Consider the following 14,503-nt stretch of genomic DNA (forward strand, 5'->3'; position numbering starts at 1 on the left):
AGTGAGTTCTCATACTGTCTTTATGAAATCATTGGTGCCAAATTACCTCAGTATAGTCACATATGAGGTGGACCCAGCCCCATGAGAGTTTTTCATGCCCAGAGCCATCTATATAGCAGGAGGTCATGCAAATAGGACCTCCCCGTGCTGATGAAAACCATCCCAGCCCTCACCCTGCAGCTCTGCAGGGAAGCCCAGCCCTGGAAGTCCAGGTATTTCCACTTGGTGATCAGCACTGAGCACAGATGACTCACCATGGAGTTTACAATGAGCTGGGTTTTCCTCCTTTTTATTTTAAAAGGTAATTGATGAAAAATTAGTAATAATGAATGTGTGAATAGACATAAGTGTGATAAACAGAGATTATATGTGATTTTTTTTTCCTGAGCAGCATGTCTCTTTGATTGCAGGTATGCAGGCTGAGGAGCAGCTGGTAGAGTCCCAGGGAAGGCTTGATGAAACCTGGGGGATCTCTGAGACTCTCCTGCATGGACTTTGGATTCACCTTCAGTAACTACTGGATGAGCTGGGTGTGCCAGGCTCCAGGAAAGGGCCTGGAGTGGAACTCAGACATCAGTGGTAGTAGTGGTACCATACGCTATGCAGACTCTGTGAAGGGCCAATTCACCATCTCCAGGGACAACAGCAAGAACACGTTGTATCTGCAATGAGCAGCTTGAACCCCAGGGACACACTGCGCCAAAGACACTCTGAGGGGACATCAGTGTGTGCCCAGACTTAAACCTCTCTGCGAGGGAGGAAATACCAATAGATGGTGATGGGGATCCACTGAGAACAGGCAAGCATCCCAGGAGCAGGTGCAGAGCAGGAAGTAGGTAACTGATGGCTTCCTGTAGGCCTCTGGGGTTTCCTCACTCTTTTAACATCACAGGAAGAGACCAGACACACACAGCCTTCAGATGACTTACGAGGTATTCAAGATATAAGCACAGTTGATATATATATATATATATATATATATATATATATATATATAGTACAAATGTACAGGTTTCAACCTATAACAAGATTGTGGCTCAAGTAAGAAGAAAATATGCCTAATGAAGTTGCATCTGGCTTTTGTTCCAATAAGGAATTCATGAGAATACATTCCCCTTAATTCTAAATGTACAGAAATTTGTCCCAAAACTTCATTATCTTCTCATGGGTCTATGAAAGAAATGAAATTGTAGGTTGAACAGTCACAAAGCAATTTAGCAAAACAGGTAGATCATAAATCATTGGTTGAGTCTTGTTTCACGCACAGGAGTTAGAAGCCCAGAAAGGAGAAAATGCTGATGGAGACATTATGGAATCTTGACACATGGAGAGGAGAATGAGAGTTCCTTGGGTCACACACCAACATGACATCTGAAGAAAGCTCCTAGGAAATCGAGGCAAGGTTCCAGTGCAATTCCTCAGAGAGGTTCAAGAAAGGAAATGTGATCACTGAGAAACAGACTCAGCATTTTCCAGACAGATGCTCAGGAAAGAACTTCTGAAACATATTCAATGTTTTGGAATTGAATTCTCATAACTATGAGCAATCACTCATTCTTCAAATATGAGCATAAGGAGTGAAAATAGTCTACAGGAGAAATAAACCAGAGGATGTACCCTGATTCCCAGAGAAGAGGAGATGTCAGGGGAAAATTAGCCACACATGTGGAGATTCCATGTGCAGGTTGGTGGGCCAGAATAATAGAGATCTCACCATGAGCACACGGAGTCTTGACAGTGAGGCACAGCAGTATGGTAAGCATGGATTGCAGCTGATGAAGCTCCAGGGCTAGATGCACCTGCAGAAGAGCACAGTTTAGTCCCAGAGAGCAGCAGAGACAGAGGTGTGTACAGGGGAACCTGTGCAGCTTCCTTCCCCACCATATTACTGATCCCACTCAGTGACACAGAGCTTCAGGCTCTTTGTTCTCTCTCCTCTTGGTGTCCTGCCCAAGATCTGTCTCCTCATGAGGCTATTGGGACATCCAAGTAAGTCCAAAAGGGACAGCAAAAGAACACAACCAGGACACACACACATTCCCACACATGTGGGAAAGGCTGCACACGTGGAAGACTCAGGTTTGGCTCTGTGTTCATACCTAAGGGCAAAATGCAAAGGGATCCTGAGGGCAAAATGTAAAGGGAACAATAGATGAGGTGCACCAGGATGTCACTGTGTCCTTCTTGGGGGCAAGAGGTCCTGCAGAACACAGGTGTCCCTCATGAAGATGAACCAGATCATCAGACAGCTCCTTGCTGGACAACCATGTGATCAGATACCACATCACCAGCATAAGTAGAGAATGCTGCTTTCTACCTTTCTATCCCTTCTGGGAATCCATTATATAGGTCGAGCTTCAGAGAATCCTGAGGGAACACAGCCTCTGGAATCTGTCCTCTGCTGAATCGTTCTGCTACCATTCCTAGTAATATTGGTAGCACCAGTTACTGATTTCTAGGCAGGGGCATCTTCTGGAAGCACAACCTTAGGCTCATCTACAGTGTGGGGACTCATAGACTCAACCTCTTGCAGATATGCTGGGGGCTACACTGACAGGGACCAGCTCCAGGGTGTAGAATTAGGGTCTCTCTTCAGCTTCTTAACCCCCATGAGGCCTATGCTAGAATTGGATGACCTGGAGATCCTTCCATGGGATACAACACGGAAGCTGCAGATGCACTTCCCTTACCTGGAAGCTCTTTTCTCCTGGAGCCTTGATAATTTACGTAAGCAGTGGTTGCAGCCATGGTGTCCATGCATTGACACATGTGCCAGGTGTGATGACTCTCCGGGCTGCCCATCCTCAACACCTGCAGGTCCATGGTGTTCCAAGGACAAACACTTGCAGTGTAGACTCAGCCTGCATCCTTTCATTGCATCTAATATGTGCTCAGCATAAAGTGAGTCTCAGGCCCAGATTCAGGGACATTTCTGAGTGCAGATGGAGGGCAGGGGCAGAGGTGTCATCCTTACACTGTAGACATCATGTGCGCTGCAGCCTCAAGGAAAGGCTGATGAGTGTGATACTGAGTCAGTCTTATTACCAACAGCTGTCCCCTGGCTGGTGTCTCAAAAAGGGACCTAGAAGATAGGTTGCTCACCTAGAGAATTTCAACTTCCAGACAGGGTCACTGTCAAGCCTCTGCAGAACACAGTAAGGGAAGCCTGTCCTGAGTCTCAACCTGTACTGGTTTCCTTGAAGAAATAAGAGGATTAAAAAGTGGATTTAGTACACATTGGTAACAATATAAAAACAGATGAGGTTCATATAGAAATGAACCATGTGTTCTGTATGTTAGGGATATTAAAAAAAAACAAATCTTAAATCACTCTCATGTGCTTTGAACCCTCCTTTCTCTGACACTTCCAGAATAAAACTGGCCATATATACAGAAGGCCATGCACATAGAGCCTCCCTGTGCTGATGAAAACCAGCGAAGCCCTCACACTGTGGCTCTGCAGAGGAGCCCAACCCTGGATGCACAGCTGTTCTAGTTGGTGATTGACACTGAGCACAGACTGCCCACCATGGAGCTGATGCTGAGCTATGTTTTTTTTCTTGCTATTTTAAACGGTAATTTACGAAAAAAAAAAAAAAAAAAAAAAACAATAAATACCAAATGAATGAGTGGTACAAGTGGAATAAATAATGGACATAAATGACAGTTTCCTGAGCAGAATGTATCTCTGTTTTCAGGTGTCCAGGCTGAGGTGCAGCTCGTGGAGTCCGGGGTAGGCTTGGTGCAGCCTCGGGGGTCCTTGAGACTCTCCTATGTGACCCCAGGATTCACTTTCACCAACTATGCCATGCACTGGATCCACCAGGCTTCACGGAAGAGGCTGGAGTGGATTTCATACATCAGTGGTAGTATTGATAGCAAATACTACGCAGCCTACGTGAAAGGCCGATTCATCATCTCCAGGGACAACAGCAAGAACACGCTGTATCTGCAGATGAGCAGCTGGAGATACGAGCGCATGCCCCTATAATTACTGTGCCAGAAACACAGTGAGGGAAACAGTGTGAGCCCAAAAATTTCCATGCATGGGTGCTTAGAACCAGCAGAGGGCGCTCGGGATACACTGAACACAGTGTCTGTCCCAAGAGCATGGGTACTGAAGCATTTTATTGTTTCAGTGTGGCTTCCTGACATGTAAAAATAACAGTATGGAGTAATAGAGCAAATAAACAAAAGAATTAAAATCCAAACTATGTAAAGTGCCACATAAAACCCAAAATAATTAATTTGTTGTCTATTTAAAAAACACAAAAAAGTAAGTTATTCTTACAGTAAAACACTGTGACACAACTGGAAAATCCTAGTACCCTGCTCAGACTGCTGCTGGGATGGGGCCAGCACCATGTCCCTGTCCCTGCAGTCAGGGCCATCTGCGGGCTGCTGGGGGAGAGAATAGGGTCTCACCAGGAAGCCATCCCCGCTGAAACCTTATTTTCATTGTTTTGTTGGGTTAGGTTTTATTCTCTGTTGTTTTGCTTGGTGTTATTATATTAAATCTCATGGCAGGAACAGCTACTAAAAAATAGCAAGACATATTATGGTAACCATTTGGATTTAGTATCAGCGTATTTTGAAGTGCTTTATTGATTTAATTGCTTTGCTTTTGTCTCTATTCTGTTCTGTTCTGTTTGATTTTTAGTATGTCTGAAGGTATTTTCAGATATTTTGAGGACAACAAAAGGCAGGAGAGTAAGTGTTGTTGCTATCATAAGATCTTGAAGTCCTGTATCACTTAAACTGGTTTATTTTGATAGATTTTATTCTGTTTTATTTTCCTTGGCATTATCCTCTTTAAACAAAATTTTTGTTTTTGAAAATTGGAAAATCCATTATTTAGAGTGAGAATTTTAAATTTTGTATCCTTTGCTTAGTGAAGAAAAAAATCTTTTTGAATGTTTTATAACATAATAAGCAATTAAGGGAAACAGTACAAATTGTAAGAGAAGCTTTAAATACATAACGTTTTATGTGTCGCAGAGGCGATAGGCTGGGTATGACACACACATAGTATGAGTCTACTAAGGAATTAAAGAATAAACAAAAACTACCTGCCAGCAAGTGATACCATGCAAGTGACTTTCCCACAGTGAAGAATCACATCATGCTGTATGAAAATGATCTTTTAACTTCTGATTTTAATAATAAATTAATTCAATAAAATTGATGATACTGAGAGCCAAGGCTTTCAGAGATTTGAATAGTTGTGATATTTTTTCAGTTGATCCCAACATTTGTCAACTAAATTTTCAAAAGTTTGTTCTTGGCCAACATCTCTGATAAACTTCACATGTTTATTATTTGATACATTTATTTTTACCGATAAAAGATCATTAACAAATACCTCAAATTTCCAGGTATAATAGGATTGAGATAACACTGAATCAAATCCTTATGTATTTTTAACTATCACCACAAGTGTTTTAATATTGTAAAATGATTCAAACGAACAAATTCCATAAAAAATCAATAAAGCATATTGTACAGTGCATATTGTAAATAAATCATAACTGTCTGTGTAAGGGAAAGAGAAAGCAGTGGCCCCTTAAACCAATGCTGGTTGAGTACACACAGTGACTGTCTCCTGCATAGCAAATCACCTGACAGAGGTTCCAGGTAAGACAAGACAATGGAAAGGACTCTGAGCTTCCTGATGACCTCACTGACTGTGAGGCTGTGAAGCTGTGGGAGAGGGAATGAGCTTACAAGTGGGAAGTCCCCTAGCCCCTGAGATTTGCCACTTCTGGCACTGATGGTTAAATTGGATTTCCTCAGGTTTTAGTTGAAGGCTTTACACACACATTGTTTTAAGTACAAACTGATTGAACTTCATGAGAAATTGGAAGCTTCATGGAAATTGAAATATATTTGAGAGTTTACATACTCAATGATGCTAATTTGTCATACACTCTTGAATTTAAAATAGGGAACAAAATTGTGTATGAAAGAAAGAGCAGTTACTAAAGTCTGTAGAGATATAATATATACAGTTATGTGGTTTAATATCAAGAGGTCTCACTAAATTTCTTTCATTAAAAATACTGTTTTCCATCAAGAAAATCACAATTATTTACCATGCAGAAAACTTGTCGAGTATCCTGTTGTCTGCAGTTAAGAAAATACCCATTACACATTCTTTTACTCATAGAATACATTTCTAATTTTGTTTATAATATTTGTTGTAGCATTGAGGTTTTACATAGCTTTAATTTCAGAATCCTTTGGGTTATCATAAAGGTTATAATAAACTAAAATTATAAGGTTGAAACACATGATGTTTTGAAACTACTCAGACATTTAAAAAGTTGTCAAATTTGTTCACAGAGTCTGATATCACAAATTTATATCAAGGTTATGTAGCACAAACCATAAAATTTAAACCACTGCCTCACTGGCCTGTCCTCCTGTCCTTGTTCTCAAACTACTGTGTGACTGAGTGACAAGCATAGAATTTTATTTAGGGGGGTGAGCTGATGTTATTAGACTAAATTCTCATTAAGAAACCTTTCAGATTTTTAGATTCCTTACAATACTTAAATACAAAAAAAATAGTACAGAAAAACAAAAAAGGTCCTTTGTTTTTTTCTTTCTTGACAATCACCACAAAAAGTCATTCAATGAAATAAAGGGTTTCTTCTTTTCCATTAAAAAGAGGTGAAAGTATAAAATTCTTCATTTCCAAATACCTGCATATTTTTCTCCACCCGCACTGATGTATGATAAAATATCTATTTCTTTCAATTCAGTATACTTTATCTATAATTTTGTTTCATATATACAGACCAAGATCACGTTTAAAGGAGAAAGAATGATAGTTTCTTGTCAGGTTTGAAATTTCTCCATATAATTCTTATCCTTGATACTGTGCTTTTAGGTCTTTTCTTAGCTCTATAGGCTCAGTTTATTTTTGAGGGAGAACAAATTCTCTACTGTGCAGGACTCAAATTATAATTGTGACAAATAGGATTCTGTGATGTTCATCTGGCCCAGATCCCGGTAAGCTCAGGGAATCTAGTAACAGTCTGGATGGAAGTTGGAGCCACAGTAAGGGGTGGTCATTATGAGCCCAGCTACAACCCTCACCTCTGCAAGGTTCAGGACCCACAGACCCTACTGCTCACAGCCAAGGGGTGTGCTGTCCCTTTAGCAGGACTTGAGGAGCACTCAGGGAGATCACATTGCTCAGTAGCCAGTCTTTAGAGATCCCAGCACAGGAGTAGCTGAGGGATATCCTGGAGGGACTTTAGCTCTTGAGACCCCAGATCCCCTTCACTCTTAATCCTCCTGTGACCCACCTCCCTCTATTGAAGTGAATTAATAATGGGCCTTGTGTGTCTTTCATTACATGTTCTTCATGCAAGTGAAACCATATAACATTTTATAACTATCAACCTGAATCATTAACAAACTGGTTGAAATCATTTAAATATCTAAAAATTCACCAGTTCAAATTTAAATCTTCATTTTTGGGGAGTACCTTCTATTATGTCTGCCACCACCAACACAAGCATAGTGTGAGTTACTCCCTCAAATCTCACATTTTGCATCCTTTTTCATTTTGCATGCCCCACCCTGACATGGTCAAAGTAAGTACAGAACCACTACTTCCTTTGTGGATTTCCTTTCATCAGAAAATTCTCTTAAACTTCAAATAAAACAGAGTGCTTATATCTACATTCAAATTTTAGCAAAATAATATCAGTTTTTGAATTTTATGCCACACAGTATGGTTAGGATACAAATGACAGGCAAGACACATACTGATGAGGATGCACTGACGTTAGAGCCATCAGCAATGGGGATGATACTATGCAATTTCACAGCTGCTCTACAAGTAATTTGGTATCTTTTGAAATTTTCAAAATTAATTCTTCATAGGATTGATATCTTTAGGAATCAGGAGTCTTGAAAATTAACATTTGCACAAAATCATGGAAGTTCACATCCCTATAAAAATCCTTCATGGTAACCAAAACTTAGAGACTAAATAAAAGTCTACCAATTCAAAGACAATATTTGAAGAAATTTTACCCAAACATGGATATTCTTCACCCTGAAAGAAATGAGATTAATATTCTTGTTATTGTATGAGTATGAATTCAAACATCCTAGTGAATAGAAAATTCCCCTCATGTATATCTCTGGTGACATATAACATCTAAACTTTTCATAGTAATTGCACACTGGAAATATTCCTAGAGATTCTAGGGACTATGCGGACATGAATTAGACAATGAACAATTAGAAATAGACATTATTTCCCTTATCATGGTGAACACACAGATTAGGAATTGTTACAATAGAATCAAAAATGATTTACTATGCACAATTTCCCTCAATTGTACATGTAAGCTTTGATCTTACTGTTTGTGTGTAAAATTCAAGCAAAATTTCATTAAAAAGATAAACCAAAATCTATAACACTTAATGCATTTCTGGAGATTACACACGGTGCAAAAACCTAGTTCACACTTTAAAACTTACTGGAAAATCTCAATAACTCACTGATGCTGACACCATGCATAGATTTATAACGATAATACAGCAGGTAAAACCTAGTGCATAGAAACAGCACAATAGAGTTCATTTTTAATGATGTAGTGATTGAAAGGAGCAACAGGACAGGGTGGAATAAGAACTTAAAGGAAGTAATACTTAGTAATTAGGAAATTTCCCAGGCTGGCCAAATTATAAATGACACAAATTACAAATGACACAAGTGAACACTTAAGTGCTGTGAAGGGATCACGAGATAGACAGAGCAGCATAGGCTGAGGGAAGCCAGATGCTGATACAGAGGAAAATAGGAAACTGACCTAGATGGCATTTACAGGCTGTCACTCCCAACACAGGACCAGAGTGCAGGAACTTGAGAGACTGACAGGGTCATTGATGGTCAACCTGTGCCTTCTATTCTAATTTGTCAGAGTTTCCAAAAGTGTCTGCCCACCTTCTTTGCTACCCTCATGTGAGGCATCCCCCTTTCCAAGAGAAAGGTGGGCCAAGTGACTGTATTACGTTTCACATAGACCTTGTCAGTCTGTAGAGTCTGTGGCACACTCCCTGTACAGGGGCACAGATTTTAAGAAGTTTAAGGCATGGATGCCTTCATCTGGCTTTCAAAATAAGCCATGGCATTGCAGGCACAGACAGGAACCACTGCAGGAGTGGGGATACTGCAGAGACACCACAGAGGCAAGACCTGTACAAGGATGAGTTGAGGGCCAGCACAGAGAGGCTCCCGAGAATGCAGCCTTGTAGACCTGTGATGCCCTGTTTGCCACAAGATCCGTGGCCTGCGGAGCCGTCACGTTAGAATGCTAGTGTGGAAGCCAGGAGGCTTGAGCTTGCACCCATATGGAGTCAGGGAAAACCTACATGGATGAGTCTACCAGATCCTTGTCAAATCGTGACCTTGTGTCCTGACAACCCAGAGGATAATTGTGCGTCATGAAGTAGAAATACTGCTCCGCTGGGGTTTTTGTGCTTTGTTGAAGTTGTTACTCTGTTCCATCAGCTCTGTGGATTGGGAATGTCCACCATATGCCAGGCCCAACACTGCATTCAGGAAACACTGAGCAAGGTTCATTTTATAAGTACAAACCTGGCAGAGTCATCCAAAACTGATGCACAATTTATGCAGATGCTCTTGATCTCCGACTTCTAAATTAATACAGGAGAGATTTCAAACTCTGGGACTACTACTGTAAGGGAGTAAAGTGACTTTAGTAAGAGGTAAAACAAGATGGACGACAGGAGGGAAAGCTATGTTTTGAAAGCATAGGACCCTGAGTGCTTCCATATTGGAGCCCATATGGCCCCTGGAGGATATCATGAGTAAGCAATCTCTTTTCTGGGAAATGTTCCTGGGCATCCAGAGCTTCTAGATGAGATAAGGGTTCTTGAGAAGGAACTGATCTCTTGTTTTGCATCCTCGCAATAGAGAAAAACAGTGTGCATCTCTCTGGAAAACTAAGGGTTCAGAATGAGGACAACATTTGGAGGCACAAAGCTACCACCTGCCAGACATCTACTCTGTCATGGCCTGTTCTTGAAATTTCCGTTTCCAAATATACAAGAAAAAACCCGTATTTCGTGTAAGTTTCTTTATGTGGGGCAGTTTACAGCTTCACAGTATCTGGTATCTCCAGATTCCAAATTTTTATTGCTTTGTAACATCATTCTTTGGTGTGTTAACAAAATTTATTTATTTACTTTTAAGTTAGTTATTTTGGTTATAGTTATATTGCTTTTTGCAAACAAATACCAACTTCTCCCTCCCTGTCTACATCTGCATGATAAGTGGCTTTCTTTATAATCACTGGAAGATTAAAATATTTAAATAACCTTAACAAACCCATTGAAGAGGTAAAATCAAACATTTTATATCTCATTTCTCTGATTGCTCGTTTTCTGCTAGTTTTTGCCTTACTGGGACCAAATATGCCTCAAAGTCAATAGACCAGAAACAGAGTACTGAGATGTTTCTCCCGCTCTCTTTCCATACATTGGGAAATTAATCAGCACACTTGTCCATGACTAATGACACATAATCTTTGAAGGTATTTTAAACAAATGTTTTGTGTCAAACATGTCCACAATTATAGGGTGTGCTCTGTTTGTGTGAATGTTGAAATGAAAAAGCAACATGGGGCTGCTCCTAAGCTGCCTGGTGACTGGAAGCAGGAGGGAGGGAGGGCGAGGAAAGGATTGCAGAGGAGCTTCAGGACATACTGAGGATGACATGTATGTTCACTACTCACAATATGTGGTTGTGCAATTCTCCACGTGTGTTAATATTCCTCTGTTGTACATTTGATTTATCAGCAGTTTATAGGGTATATCTTTCACATCTAAATAGATAAAAAGAATGAGACAGTTAATGACAGTTGAAAAGAGATTCACATGGCATCCACAATTTTTTGTTATGTTTTCTTTCAGCACACAGCAGAATGCTACAAGGTCACACATGTTCTTGCTGTAGAAATATGAGAATAGAGTCATTCCAGGGATCTGTTCTCTGTCCAAGACCCGGAACAATAAGCAGTTTGTTCACAGCTTATGAGAGCATAGGCCCAAACAGTGGGGAGGACATTTACAGCACAGCAGCTCTCCTGTAGGAAAAGAAGATGTTTCAGCACTTTGACAATTTGTCATGATTCCATAATTGGCAAGTTGAATAGGAAAGTGCATTTTATGTGAACAGGAGAAATGCAAGGAGAATAACAGAATACTAACACATTATTTCATAGTGAGTTTTCATATTTTCTTGAAGGAAATCATTGCTGACAAACTACCTCATCACACTCATATCTGATGTGGGCACAGCCCTGTTTAGTTTTTTTTGTTTGTTTGTTTGTTTGTTTGTTTTGCCATGAGCTGTCTATATGGCAGGTGGCCATGGAAATAGGGCCTGCCTGTGCTGATAAAAACCAGCCCAGCTCTGCAGAGGAGCCCAGCCCTAATGCCCAGCTGTTCCCACTTTGGGATCAGCACTAGGCACAGTGGCTCACCATGGATTTTGCAGTAAGCTGTTTTCCTTCTAGCTGTTTTAAAAGATAATTCATGAAAAACAAGAGAAAATGTGTGTGTATGAGAGGCATGAGTTGGATGAACAATGGACCTGTGTGACCATTTCCTGAGAAAGATATTCTATTTTTGCAGGTGTACAGGCTGAAGTGCAGCTGGTGAAGTCAGGTGGAGGCATGATATAGCATGGGGGTGTCCCTGAGACTCTCCTGCATGCCTTTGGGATTCACTTTCAGTAGTACCTGGATGCAGTGGGCCTGCCAGGCTCCAGGAAAGGGGCTGCAGTGGATCTCACGCATCAGTGGTAGTAGTTACATAAATTATGCAGACACTGTGAAGGACTGATTTACTATCTGCAGAGACAACAGGAAGAACATGCTGTTTCTGCAAATGAGCACCCTGAGACCCAAGGACACAGCCATAAAATACTGTGCAAGAGACATAGTGAGGTAAACGTCAGTGGGAGTCACTCATAAACTTTTTGCAGGGCTGCTTAGTATCAGCAGGTGTTGTTGGAGACACACAGCACAGAATGTACCACAGAGGGACACATATTTTACCATTTTATTATTTTTCGTTTGTGTTATGACATTTTAAACAATTATTTTAAACAATAATTCTTCCCAATTCTGTATGTGCTTTTAACCAGAGTGTGCTCTATGGTAATTTGTTTCCCCTGTCACAAATCATAGGCCCAGGAGTCAATGAGAGTGTTGGGGCACAATTAAATTATTAGTAATTACAGTTATAAAATGACTATTTTAAGGGTGTGATAGATCACCCCTGTAATCCTAGCACTCTGCAGGCTGAAGAAGGAGGACTGTTGTAAGTTCAAGTCTAGCTTGGGTTAGAAAGTGAGCTCATGATGAGGTTGAACTGCATAGCAAGATTTCTTCTCAAGCACACACACACACACACACACACACACACACCACCACCACCACCACCACCACCACCAACAACAACAACAACAACAACAACAACAAAAATTCTAACTTGTATACATGTCACAGCCAGTAAAACTCAAATAGTAACTTCTGCCTAGCTCTTGCTTCCTGTCCTGTAAACACCCTGTTGAATTCAGGCAGCCTTGACATCTAGGTGCAGCTGCTGTTTCTGATCCTGCACAGGCTGATTTGACTATTTCCAGATCATTTTCCCTTATTTAAGAAAGTATATTGTTTCTGACTGGCTTCAAAGAATTTGACTGGGGAGAAGTAATGCAGTTAAAGTTACTTTTTAACTTTGTGTGCTTTTCTTGAATCCTCTCCCCTTGTCTCCAGGATGTCCTATATTATATTCCTATAGTCAATATATTTTCCTATGTTAATTCCTTAAGCAAATGTACATACAGTTAACTTGCCTAACAAAATATGACTGAATTCAATACATGTAACCAATATGTAATGCTTTGTAGTTCCTGCTTGCAAACTTAACCCAAAATTGGCTCAGAGCTGATGATTTGGATCTGAGCTATCCATCAGCCTGCTGGTGCAATAAGCAATTGCCTTCTAGATTCTTAGTTGCAAAGAATCTTCCATTTGGTTCAATATTGTTTTTTCTGTAACAGTGGAAATGGAAAAGGTACCAATGACCATTATTACCTCTAGTGATCTACAACCAACATTTGGCTTTCTGTTCCCACAAACATGTGCTCTGATGGTCTAGATGTCCTAGTTCTGAAGGAGAGGGGAGGCTTGCATCATGCAGCACAATGATGATTTCATAGAACTGGAAACCAACAATTTACCCTGGTCATTTTGGTTTCCTTGTGCTTCTAAAAATGGATTAGTTGTGTGGCAGGGGTGATTGATTTAGACTATCAAGTGTAAACTAGACTATTATTCTGTGGTTCAGAAAAGAAATATAATTCTATGAGTGAAGAATTTCCCACAAGGGACCTCATTACCACTCCCTATTTTTAAGGTCAACGTGAAATTCTAAATACAGTCCCAGCAGGAGGTCAGATGGCCCAGAAGGTTCATAAATGTGTTTACAGTCACTCCAGCAGGAGAAGAACCATGACTTGCTGAGGTTTTTACTGAAGGCCAGGGGAATACAGATTGGGTAGTGGAAGAAGATAGTTATAAATAACAGGTATAACTCTGTGACTAGTTATAAAATGAAGATGGCCTTTCCTGTTGGTTAGATTTGGTTTTTGAGATAAGATGTAGGTATACTGGCCAGGCTGTCCTTGAGTTCATGATGTAGCCCATGGTGGTCTTGAACTACTGGAAATCCTCTCACCTCAGCCTCCTGAGTGCAGGGATGATAGGCATGCTCCAACTTGCCTAGCAAGATCAAGAATTGTTGTAGTCCGAGGTTGTGAAGAGACCAATTAGAATCAGGACATGGAATTTATGTTGTTATTTCATGATGTCACCCAGAGTTACCACAAGAAATTGCAGGAAATCTATCCACAACACCAAATACAGAATATTCAACCAAGGGCCTGAATCCCATGCAATGTCCTGCTTGAGTGCAGGTGCAGTCCGAGAGCTAGCTCATGACAGTGCCTTCCAGAGGTCCAACTGCAGGTCTAGAGCCCACAAGAAGGACTCATGCCAGTTGATTTTAAGGATCTGCACCTGAAAGACCCAAAGGTTAGTGGGGGAAGCTAGAAAGTCTGTGCCAGCAGAGTGAAGGAGCTGTGATGATAGATTGAGGGTTCTATGTTGGAGTCGACAAGTCATTCTCAAAATAAAGACGAGGATTTTCCTGAAAAGCACCACAACCATCCTCAGCGACATGGAGGCCCTGAAATCCTCTGATGATAAGCACAGTAGAGTACAGGAAGCCAGCATGAGTTCACCCTGGAGTCCAAAAGGCATATGTATTCCATGCCAGAGCTAGGAAGCAATTCTCAATGTAAGGACTAGAGTTTCTCCTGGGGAGCCAATGGCTCCAACAGCAACAGTAGGAGAACCCTCAATGCCTCAACTTGTCATCTTTTCCT

The 14,503-nt window shown here is 40.7% G+C and overlaps 2 pseudogenes; both read left to right on the forward strand.

Moving 5' to 3' along the window:
* Window positions 1–255: 255 nt before the first annotated feature.
* Window positions 256–671, forward strand: LOC100728111 (immunoglobulin heavy variable 3-23-like; annotated as a pseudogene).
* A 2,858-nt stretch (window positions 672–3,529) lies between these two features.
* LOC134477442 (immunoglobulin heavy variable 3-23-like) lies at window positions 3,530–4,028 on the forward strand (annotated as a pseudogene).
* The last annotated feature ends 10,475 nt before the right edge of the window (window positions 4,029–14,503 follow it).

This window comes from Cavia porcellus, unplaced genomic scaffold, assembly GCF_034190915.1.
Source record: "Cavia porcellus strain 051 isolate PalLab524CR breed Dunkin Hartley unplaced genomic scaffold, mCavPor4.1 scaffold_8, whole genome shotgun sequence".
NCBI classification, from domain to species: domain Eukaryota; kingdom Metazoa; phylum Chordata; class Mammalia; order Rodentia; family Caviidae; genus Cavia; species Cavia porcellus.